Raw genomic sequence first — 12959 nt, forward strand, 5'->3', positions numbered from 1 at the left:
TTTTTTGTTTTTGCTAAACATAGTCTAACTAGATGTTTCTGAAGCTTTATTTTGTCTTGATTTTTTGTTATGTCAGCATTTTAAGTAATCATTTAGATTTTCAATTATTCCATATTGGTAAAATAACATGTAGTTCTTGATGTTATAGTAAATGTTTTAATAGATATAAGTAGCTAGATATGTCATACACTAAATTGTTATTCTTCCATCTTTCAGAACTTTATTCATTAAATTATGGTATATCTATTTATTAGACTAGATTCAATGACCAGAAAATAGGAAATATCATTGTTGAATCCCCTGTCAATTATCATGCAAGTGTTTAGAATAGTACCATAAGTTACATTATGTTATCAACATTTATTTAAAGATAATTTCCCTGGTAAAACAATTAGTGAAACTATGATTTTGACTTAGCAATGATTCATAATAAATAAAGCTAAGATAGTGGTTGCTGGTCATCTCATAGAGATTTAAATTGTCCATCTCAACTCAACAGGAAAATGAAAGGATTCACAAAGGATTGAAGAACTCTACAACATGGTGTTGAAATGAAACAATAAAATGTTGAACATGAAGTTTTTAATTATAAAATCTTTGAATTCTCAGTAATTGGAGATGAGACCAAAGGACGTTTTCTTTTAAAACAATGGCTGAGTAAACTACAGACATTCCAATGTTAGCTATAACATACCTGGAAAGATAAGTGCTTTGTCCCACAGACTGTATGCACTCTGACACCTATAAAAGCTCAGAAATGTCTGCAGGCTATATTATCATTTCTCAACACATTCCTTTTAAGTAAAAGTGTCTGGTATTCCAGGGTTATTGTAATTTTATTTTTGTGCTGCTTATATTTCACATATTAATGCAACAAGTTTCTCAAAAGCCATGATTAGTAAGAATTAACAAAATCAGTAATGCACAGTGAACCTTTTTTCCAAAGCATGCCTCATGACTGTTTAGTGATTATGTCATGAAGTCACTAGAACATCTAGACTAAACTGGTTAGAATGGTCCTAAGATATTTGCAACAAAGCTCCTTGTTTTTTCCTTTAGTCAACGTTGAGTGACGAAGACAAGAAATTTGCTAAGAATATATCTGTTCTGAGTTTTCTGTGTGTGTGTGTGTGTGTGTGTGTGTGTGTGTGTGCGTGTGTGTGTGCATGTGTACAAATGCACATGTGTGTATAGCTACATTTGCATGTATCCACAATCAGTTGCAGAGAATTGAAAGCTTATTTTGGCCTCTTCATTACCAGTCCCTCCATTTTACTCTTTGTTACATTCTTACGGTCTGCTAACTAAGGTAGCAAAAATTATGAAATATATATGGACAGAATGATTACAAAACTAAAAGTTAATCAAAATCTTTGGTATTCTATAAGTCCTATGTATAGATACATTTATTAGTAATTGTTAAATTTGATCAGTAAATATAATTTTAAACTAGCTGAAGGAAAGTGGATAATGATGCCTCTCTAACAATATGTAAAAGCCATAAGACTTAAAAAAATACGTCAGTGTTATTTAACTCCCATATATTAAATAGAGGACCAAATATTCATCCTACTTTTTAAAGTTTCACTTCATTACAGACAGTAGGCACTGAATCATATGAATTCGTTGGTAAGCAATAGATGCAGCCATATATTAAGATCAGAAGTAAAATACATAGTAACATTATATGACTCTACCATGGAGGAAACTTGATAGGAAGAATGAATCAGTTGAATGTTCTGGTTTACATGGACTGCGTCATGGAAGACGTGGTGATTCTAAAAAGGTTTGTTTTCCATATTTTATTGCCAGTTTGAGGTCATGATAAATTTTCTTAAGAATGGATAACTGATGAGAAAATGAGGGCAACCTTGTGGTCAACAAGCACAACTCAACACTGGATGTTTACTAGTACAGTGAGAAGTGGCTTTTCTTCCTTTACTTTGAATTAACAGCTTCCAGGACCTCAAAGTGCATGAGTATTAGAAGATTTGAAATTCTTACACAAACTGGTATAACCTATGTACTTTTGTGTTACAATTTCCCATGTACTTTCAATCATTCCATGTCTACACTATGGATTTTATCTAATATGGTAGAAAATCAATAAAAATGGTCATTGTTTTTTTTTTTAAAAAAAGCAAAAGAGCTGAGCATGTTTATACAGATGTAGGTATCATACAATTAGCATCATGGTATATAGAGGAAAAACAGAATTCTGGACAGAGATTAAGGATCTGGGCAAACTGAAACAATCATAGTAGGGTGTTCCTACACACGATTTCATTCTCATGAGTTCAGAACTGTACTCACCAGAAGAGCTTTGCTCTCTAACACTTTAAGAAGTAGTTTACATTTATTTTGATGGACTTAAAATTCTGTTGGTTCTAGAATAGGAAATCCTCCGACATTAAAAACAAACTATTAATGAATAGAGTAAAATTTCTCAAGGAAATGGGGTGTTTATATAACATAATTAGTAAATAGAAAAATCACGTGTATGTATTTGTGATCCCTTCTAATGTTCATTCATATACAGAAAATGCTCAGAATTAGATGGTAATAATAGTTATTAATATTACTGAGATAATTAAATGAGATGATACATTATAACCACATTATGCTAACCATTATGAAGTAATGGCTTTCATATCACTTATGGGTCAATGTCACACTTGGATTGTACATGCATACTGAATGTTAAAAATAATAAGGAAATAGACATGATATTAGGTTGGGATGTTTATCTGCCCCACAGACCTTACATTTAGGTATTCAAATCCCCAGTAAATTGAGGGTGGATGGCTGAGAAGAGTGTAAGCAAGCCCTTTGTACCACATGAAAAAATAGTGAGATAGCATTCTAGAATCAAGCAAAAGAGGGGGCTTTGTCAGAAGCTGCTCTGTTGGGCTCAGATTTCAGGAAGTCTGAATCATAGAAACTGTTGACTTAAACTGCCCGATATATGGCGTTTTTTAATGTCTCTAGAACAGACAAGACTCAGCAAAGAGGTAATTCCTTTTCTTAATTTGGAAGCCACCAATTTGAATATATCAGTAATTCATAAGTATTAAAATATGAGATCTAAGTAAAGATGAATTGCTAAATAAGTTAATTGGGATTTAGGTTTCAGGAAGTCAGGAATAATGTCTTCTATCTCTCATCATTTTTATATGCCTCTGGATAAATTTTAATCCACCTCATTATCTCTCAAATTCTGCACTGATGACTGATAGCATAGCTAGTGTGTGTGTTTCTTCTTAGACTATCAGGAAAGTCCTAGGCTACATACAACACATGCCACAAACCTTTGCATAGAGTACAAAAGTCACTGGTCTGGATTAATAATTTCCTATGTAGGATTCATCACTAGCACATAATAGACAAAACATTCTCAAAGGAATATAGGGTTACTTCTAGGGATAATGACTCAAATTTGGGAATCTGAGGAAATACAAGGAAATACAAGTCTTGAAAATGTGATCACATAGACAAAGGGCTCAGAAGCATCAAGTCATTTAGCTACGCTGAGGTTCTTGGCATTATTGTATACTGAATATTGTTACAGAAGGAACAATATATGCTGGCCTCATGCCAGGGACTCCACAGCTAACAGTCAATTATGGGAGGAGGTCAGTGTCACAGAAACCTCTTAGTCCTAGATGCTAGTCTATAAACGGTAAAACACATCTACAGTGTTTTGTGTTGTGGTGAGTTGAAACACAACTGATAACAGGCATAGGGGTAAGTATATAAGTGGTGAAATCACGGAGGGACCAGACTGAGTGGGGGAACGAGAGTCCAGAAATAGAAAGACGTGGATAAAAGTCCTAATTGAAATATTCTAGCAGCTGTGATGAGAGCAAACTGCCCTAAAAGAGCCTCACACTCTTCTCAAACACTTTGCAGTATTTGTCTACATCGCTATTCACCTCTGGGACTGTGGGTATCTCAACAGAACACAGACTCCAGTAGAACAGGGGAGAAACTACATTGGCTTTCTAGGTCATGAGTCTTCCACAAGTCATCTTTACTACTTGGCCCCAGTTTTTGTTGGGCTTTCTTTCTGAAGAATGTCTCTCCTATTATTCCTCAAACATGTACCTGACCCCTGCTCTTCACTTACAAAAAAAAGAAGGCTTTGTTCATCCATCCTAACATCAAGTAAGTTAGATAGATTTTGCTGCTATTTTGACAATGTTATGCCAAGACAGTCATTTATTGAGTAAGGTTGTGATTACACGTGAATCCCATTATTAAAAAAGATTGAAGAGAGAGGGAAAAAGAGAGAAGAAAGGAGAAGTTTGTGTCCTAGAATTAATGTTAAAATCTGAAACATATCCTGGCAAATGCATTTAAAAAATTTACTTTTTATATACATGATTGAAATATCTATCCTGATTTCCTAAGATTTTATGTGTTACGTTTGTGAACCCTTTACACAATTACTTGTGATGTTTTAGTTAAAAGATATATTGAGTAGAATAATATGCACTTTGGAAAATCACCTTCCTGCAGCAATAAGAGAAACAAAAAACAAAAACAACAACAACAACAAAAACCCTTTCCATTAATACAGTGGGAAGCAGAATGTGAAAAAATGGGATTCTCGAGTCGTGATTATATAAATGAAATAATTAGGACTTTGGAAATAATTTCTTTCATATGGAAAAGATGAGTTTTAGAAACCATATTATCTTTGGTTTCACAGAAAACCTATTGAAATTTTCTAACTTGTAATCCATCAAATATTTGGCTTGACTTACTTTTCACTACAGTTGTGAATCCTGAAAGTAAATGCTAAGGACTTCACTAATTTTCTTTATGGAATTAAGTCTATACATACAAGACAATACCCAAGCCAGTGGCTTAAAGTGGCAATTTAGCATGAAGCTCTTACTGGACATGAACTTATATCATGAATTTTATCCAATTCAGATTATCTGTCTGATATCAGAAGTGAGTTTAAGAAAATAACATTGCTTGGTTTTGTGAAAACTACTTGGAAAATTCTATTATGTTGAGAAAGTGCACATTTTCTGTTGTCGCTGATTAATAAAAATACCTTTTACGGGATTAATATGCTGCTGCAAGACATAATTTCATTTCATATTTTCAAGCCAGTGTTTGGCACAAAATTTTGACCTCTTATATTCAGTGTTTGGGTGTGAAAGATTTATATTAGATTCATTGCTTATAACATGCCCATAAACACACACACCGCCATCACCACCATCACCACCATCACCACCATCACCACCACTACCATGGTCACCACCACTACCACAAACATCGCCAACAACAAAAATAACAATAACAACATAATTCTTGACTCTCTTATTTTGACCTAGCCCCAAGGCCATCAACCCACAGGAAGACTCCATCCCCTCCTGAATGTATTTTTTTTTCCTCTGCAGTTACAAATATTGGAATGTAACAATTCTATGATAATTATCACTTTCAGGATTTATTAGGTTTCATGTTATTCCCTGTGACTCCGGGCAACACAGTCAAACTACAGAGTGAATACACAATATACTCCAGAGCTTTACTAATTATGATAACAATCCAATTAAGAAACAACGTGATGTAAACTGCAGTCTTCTAAGGGTGATATCACATGAGATATCTGATGATTTTCTAAATTCCTTGGTTACTAACTTCTCGGCTAAGTACACTCTGTGTTCTAAAGTCACCTCATCAAAGAAACACCTATTTACAATTATTATTCATAACAATAGCAAAATTACAGCTGTGTATAGCAATGAAATAACTTATGTTTGGGGGTCATCATAGCATGAGGAACTGTATTAAAATTTCACAGAATTCAGGAAGTTGAAAATCACTGCTTTAGAGAAAGCCTCCAGTTTTCTACGATTTCTCACTATACCCTGGTTTCTAAATGAGCCATCTCCCAAGAGGACTATAGTTTAATGATCTAAATTTGAGTAACATTTATCAAGTAATAAAAACAAAGTTCAAGACACATACCAGGTATGATAGAAACTGAGCTCTGTTAGAGTATTGACCTAGGTTTTTCCTGCTATAAACGAGACATTGTATTAAGTAGATATAAGTTTTGTAATGTGTAACTTAATTTATATGTGGTAAGACAATAAAAGAATATAGCTCTCTTGGAGCTAAGAGTGAGATAAAAAAAAGAAGGAAGATGAATAAACTTCTACAAATATACTTCCCACAAAAAGAATGCAAAGAGAAAAAACCTAGCACAGACATATGTTCTCTGTCTGTGAAGACTTTAACACGGAACACTTTGATGGAAGTTTAGTAGTCAATGAAAGGGTGTATCAAGGAAAGTGGAACAAATAACACCAATGATAGTTTAACTCTAGAAAATGAATCATGTGAAAGCCTTTTAAAAATCTTCATTATTCACCATCAAGACATAGGAATTTCAACTAATTTCAGGGATTGTCTGTAGAACTACACCAATCCAAAGAGATCTAGACAGCCTATTATTGAAGGGTGGCCTTACTTGCCCTAAATGATAACTTTTAGAATAATTGATAATACTAATTTTAACTTCACTCTTCACAAATAGTATTCAGATTATGCGTTCACTACACAGACAAAAATGACAAAGTACCTCACTAGCAGTCAATGTAGACTGCAAATCCAATAGTAATACTTAGTAAAACATTTAACTAATTGTTAAAAACGTTCTGTCTCTCAGTATTTTGATAATCCTCATACATTAATTTCTTAATTATTCCTATAAAATCGTAGCCATTAATATATAATTCAACTGCAGTCACATTCTAATGTCTTTAGTTGTAAATGAAGATAATGCCTATTCTGCAGCCACAAAGCCATTGAAATAATATGTACAGTATCCTGCAATGCAATGACAAGCGATAATCACACTACAAATTCTAAGTACTTAGAAGGAGTACTTTGACTTTAATTAGCTGCTCTATTTTCAATTTTGGTCAAACTAGTATACAATGTAGAAAAATTGCTCATAGAAAGCATGCACACTCCAGAATATTAAATGAATAGTGCATAATTGTATCCAATCAATGTTAGTAAAAAATTTATAAATTCACTTATGTTTTGGAATGTTAGCTGGTCATCAGACGCAATTAGCAACAACAGAAGTTGCTGGAGTAAGTGATAGAAATTTACTAGTTAGTAAGATGTTCTACAAATTAGAAATGAAAGGATATCATAATCACTTGTTTAATTGGATAATAATGCAAAAGAAGAACTTAAGATCAACATCTCAGTATTATGTCACATGCTATTCTTTCTGAGTCAAACATGTTTAATGTCATAAATTTCCCCTCCAAATGGAATGCCTGTCCCACACTCCATGTGTCTTTTGCAAAGCCCAACAAGACACTTTTTAATTCCAGTTGAAGTTATCCTGAATGTTTCCTCTTTGCTAACGTACAGGCCAACTCTCTGACTGCACACTTCCCACTTCCACACATCATCAATTCATGACTGCCAAACCCGATATCAGACCTTCATTGGGGATTAGAGCTAAGCCTTTTGCTGTCATTTGTATCTAGATAATTCTTTCCCAATTTTGGCCATTTGCTATCACTTCATAAGTAATATTCTCATTTACTACTATTGTGTGGCAGTAATCCTTGGGAGTCCTCAACCGAATGTCTAAGCATACCACCTAGGTAACTGAGGATGACACACAAAAGTAAAGATACCACCAGTACCCAACAAGATAGACCAATGATTTACAGTTGACGTGCTTATAGGAATATGGGTAAGGGGCTGTTTACAACAGGAGAGATGAATAAGACAGCTGCATCAACAAAAGGCCACTTCAATACAGGTGAGAGCTCATAAAAGCCAGAAACCTGGAGCACATTGAACAACTTGAAGACAGCTCAACAATCTGGAGAGTGGCTTTCTGGGCAGTGTCTTAGCTGCTTTGCATATTCTAGGCAGCTGAGCTGGCCTGAGATATATTTCCCACCAGTCCTAACTGCTCACATGACCATGGGGAGGAAGGTGCATTACAGAATGTACTGCATCTTGATTTCAGGGACTTCCTGAAATTTCTAAGTTGTTTACTACTTGAATTAAGCCAAAATCTCTAAATGATGAGATGGTTCACCTGCTTTAGAACCCATGATTTAAGAAGCTTCTCTATAACGTGGGTTGTTTTATCTTGGAAAAAAATTGCTACACAACCATTGTAAAGCTGCAAACGTCTGTAAATCATCACAAACCTGAATTATCTCCAGAGACCTGATAAAGACAAGGAATCAAAGGCTAGGCATCGTGATTTGTTGAAATCAGATGCTCTTAGTAGAGTGGCTCTAATAAACATTTTATAGAATAGGAAAACAGGCACTTTCCCTTTACAAATTGAGCTTTCCTGAGATGATTCTGAGTTTTTCCTCCATGTCATAAGTCAAATCTGATTGTCCTTCATCTACAGCAAGAGTGGTTGTTCAGTGCACAGTTTCAAATTGGAGTGTAGAAATTTAATAAAAAAATACTTGGCTGAAATTATGTCCATATATCTCAGTATCAGATAAGAACTTCAGTATATGCTTGCCATGATGCAAGATAAGGGACTTATTCGGTCTTATAAGTACAATGATGTATAATGCTACAGCTCAGATTTTGCTAGCATCCTTGTTTCTTTTAGAATATAAGCATTATTATTAAGTTTTGATTCCTACAGAAGATAGATACATAAAAAATGAGAAGATGTATAACAGCTGTTTTAAAACCTTATCAACACTTCTTTTATTTCTGACTTTAATGATTATTATTCTAGTTTTACTATACTGGGTTGCTTGTTTTAAGTATTTTATTAAATTATTATTAATTAATGAAAATCGATACACAATGATAGTCACCAGTCATTTTTGACAACCAACACCACATTGATAGAATTTAGGCCAATTGATTTCTTACTTTTGTAAGAAAACATCCCAAAATATGTACTTAAAGGATGAAAACATATGCCTGCATAGTAATCAAAGACTTGAGCAGACAGAATTGTCAATTTACTAAGAGATTACAGGGGCCTAAAATTCTACCTCAATGGTGGAGTACCATCTTAATGTGTTGTGATATCTGAGGTTCAATATTCTATTCAGTCAAAAATGTAAACAAACAAGTAATTTCCATTGTTCTTGTTCATAAACAATGAGATATATTTCACAATTTTCCCTTAAAGGATGCAGATACTACGTGGATCCTGGTTGGAAATTCACATCTTTGCCAGAGTTGGGGGAACACCCAGTGGGCTCCCACCTAATAGGAGGAGAAGAGGAGGTAGAATGGGGAAAAGATGATGGTGAGGTGCCCGGGTGGGGGAGAATAAGCAGGATATAAAGTGAATAAGTAAAAATTATTTAATGAAATATTCTCTTCTACTAGTCCATTCTTGTTTACTTCCAGTGTGTCATGGAGTTCTGTCCCTGGTGTAAACATTATTAGGGAAACAGTTATCGAGACACTTTCAATGGTGCTTAATGTAAAACTCCCGAGCTTGAAAATATATTGAAAGAGTTCCACTAGGCTGAATGAAGATGTTTTCCTTCCTTCCTTCCTTCCTTCCTTCCTTCCTTCCTTCCTTCCTTCCTTCCTTCCTTCCTTCCTTCTTTCCTTCCTTCTTTCCTTCCTTCCTTCCTTCCTTCCTTCCTTCCTTCCTTCCTTCCTTTTTCTTTCTCTTCCTTCCTTCCTTTTGCACTTCAATAGTTTATCTGTTCATTTGTTGTCTCTGCCTGTTTCCTTTCAAAACTCCAATCTTTAACATATCTTATACCCCAATGCTCATCCTCTGGACTGTCGAATCTGTAACAGATTAGTTACTGGGAAGAAGAACATGTTCAATTCCCAGAGTTAATACAATGAAGCATAAATGACACATAAAGGAGGTTGCCCCTATGTAAAGACAACATGTCCTTCACAAAGAATCCCAGTGTCTCTCGCTGGATGCATACTGTCTTACCAGTGAATGCATTCAAGAGTTTGCTGAATTTACTACAGAAAGTGTACTCAGCATGAGAACTATGTCATGCTTCTAGCTTAAAAAATGCAAGAAGAATCTGTGCATTTATCAAAATCATTGAAAAGGGGAGAACCTGGCAAAGGTGGTCATCAGTCTGAATTCCACACAGCCCTCAGAATAGACATAACACGTCAGGAGATAGGATGAAGCAGGAAAGAGATCAGGGTTTCAATGTCATGAAGGAAACAAAGCCTCATCTTTAAAGCTACCTCCGCAGCATTCTCCTTTCATAGTTTGTATGGTATTTGTAAGTCTTCTCCATAGCTAAATAAGGAGGGCAACTTTGGGGCTAAAGAAGGACCACAGTGCATAGAGCAATAGCCACATACTCAGGAAGACTTGAGATCGAATCCCAAGAAGTCATGTGCGTGTTCCGTCTGAGTGTTGACCATTGATGATAGGAGAATCCTAGGAGCTTGTAAGCCAGTAAGTCAGGTGTGCTCAGTGAATAGAAGACAAGCTGCTTCAGACAAGATGGAGGGTAAAGACAAGTGAAGGCCATATGAAGGGCTTTTGTTGTTGTTGTTGTTGTTGTTGTTGTTTTGTTGTTGCTGTTGTTGAGACATCAGGTTTCCCCGTGTACACCTAGCTGCCCTACAACTCTCTACATAAATCAGGCTTGCCCTTTATTCAAAGAATCTGCCTGCCTCCGTCTCCTAAGTGTTGACTGTAATCGGGTGTTCTTAATTCTGTATGGCATTCAGGTGGGACCAATAGGAAGTAGCAACCCAAGGCTCCAAGGAAGTCCCAATTCTCATCACAGGTAGCTGTGCTCATTCAAAACTAATTTAAGTGATTACAAGAGTTCTTTTTTTTTTTTTTTTTTTTTTTTTTTTTTTTTTTAGCAAGTCTTCAGAAATTCCTTTTTTTTTTTTTTTATTAACTTGTGTATTTCTTATATACATTTCGAGTGTTATTCCCTTTCCCGGTTTCCGGGCAAACATCCCCTTCCCCCTTCCCCTTCCTTATGGGTGTTCCCCTCCCCACCCTCCCCCCATTGCCGCCCTCCCCCCGACAGTCTAGTTCACTGGGGGGTTCAGTCTTAGCAGGACCCAGGGCTTCTCCTTCCACTGGTGCTCTTACTAGGATATTCATTGCTACCTATGAGGTCAGAGTCCAGGGTCAGTCCATGTATAGTCTTTAGGTAGTGGCTTAGTCCCTGGAAGCTCTGGTTGCTTGGCATTGTTGTACATATGGAGTCTCAAGCCCCTTCAAGCTCTTCCAGTTCATTCTCTGATTCCTTCAACGGGGGTCCCGTTCTCAGTTCAGTGGTTTGCTGCTGGCATTCGCCTCTGTATTTGCTGTATTCTTGCTGTGTCTCTCAGGAGCGATCTACATCCGGCTCCTGTCGGTCTGCACTTCTTTGCTTCATCCATCTTGTCTAATTGGGTGGCTGTATATGTATGGGCCACATGTGGGGCAGGCTCTGAATGGGTGTTCCTTCAGTCTCTGTTTTAATCTTTGCCTCTCTCTTCCCTGCCAAGGGTATTCTTGTTCCCCTTTTAAAGAAGGAGTGAAGCCTTCACATTTTGATCATCTGTCTTGAGTTTCATTTGTTCTAGGCCACTAGGGTAATTCAAGCATTTGGGCTAATAGCCACTTATCAGTGAGTGCATACCATGTATGTCTTTCTGTGATTGGGTTAGCTCACTCAGAATGATATTTTTCAGTTCCAACCATTTGCCTACGAAATTCATAAAGTCGTTGTTTTTGATAGCTGAGTAATATTCCATTGTGTAGATGTACCACATTTTTCTGTATCCATTCCTCTGTTGAAGGGCATCTGGGTTCTTTCCAGCTTCTGGCTATTATAAATAAGGCTGCGATGAACATAGTGGAGCACGTGTCTTTTTTTTATATGTTGGGGCATCTTTTGGGTATATGCCCAAGAGAGGTATAGCTGGATCCTCAGGCAGTTCAATGTCCAATTTTCTGAGAAACCTCCAGACTGATTTCCAGAATGGTTGTACCAGTCTGCAACCCCACCAACAATGGAGGAGTGTTCCTCTTTCTCCGCATCCTCGCCAGCATTTGCTGTCACCTGAGTTTTTGATCTTAGCCATTCTCACTGGTGTGAGGTGAAATCTCAGGGTTGTTTTGATTTGCATTTCCCTGATGACTAAAAGATGTTGAACATTTCTTTAGGTGTTTCTCAGCCATTCGGCATTCCTCAGCTGTGAATTCTTTGTTTAGCTCTGAACCCCATTTTTTAATAGGGTTATTTGTCTCCCTCTTGGTCTAACTTTTTGAGTTCATTGTATATTTTGGATATAAGGCCTCTATCTGTTGTAGGATTGGTAAAGATCTTTTCCCAATCTGTTGGTTGCCGTTTTGTCCTGACCACAGTGTCCTTTGCCTTACAGAAGCTTTGTAGTTTTATGAGATCCCATTTGTCGATTCTTGATCTTAGAGCATAAGCCATTGGTGTTTTGTTCAGGAAATTTTTTCCAGTGCCCATGTGTTCCAGATGCTTCCCTAGTTTTTCTTCTATTAGTTTGAGTGTGTCTGGTTTGATGTGGAGGTCCTTGATCCACTTGGGATTACAAGAGTTCTTAAGGAAATATTTTAGGAATCTTAGCTAAATAGCATGTCTGAGGCAGAATACAATCCAGAAGGACCATGGTATTTATTAATTTAATTGGAACTGTATGAAGCTCACTCTATGTGTGGGAGTCTGCAACTGTTTTTGAGAAGATGCTTTTAGGCTTGTCTACACTATTTCAGTCACAGTCTATAGTTGTAGTTAAAGACTTTACTAATGTCCATAGTTACGTTTCCTTTAATGGGTTTAGTAGCTATAAAATCTTGGAGGGACTAGTCACATAAAAAGAAGATACATAGCTTATCAAAACCACGTTTCGTTATATTGATAATCCTTGGTGAGTCATGACGTAGAGCACAGAGGACCTTAAAGAGCTCAAGTGCCCTCCCCTCAATATGGCAA

The 12959-nt window shown here is 36.3% G+C and overlaps 1 protein-coding gene across 1 annotated transcript in view; it reads right to left on the bottom strand.

The window, feature by feature from the left end:
• Window positions 1-12959, bottom strand: part of Cdh8 (cadherin 8) — a 385799-nt gene that overhangs the window by 137301 nt on the left and 235539 nt on the right. The gene's annotated exons all lie outside the window — the stretch shown is intronic.

Source organism: Rattus rattus, chromosome 17, assembly GCF_011064425.1.
Source record: "Rattus rattus isolate New Zealand chromosome 17, Rrattus_CSIRO_v1, whole genome shotgun sequence".
In the NCBI taxonomy this organism is placed as follows: domain Eukaryota; kingdom Metazoa; phylum Chordata; class Mammalia; order Rodentia; family Muridae; genus Rattus; species Rattus rattus.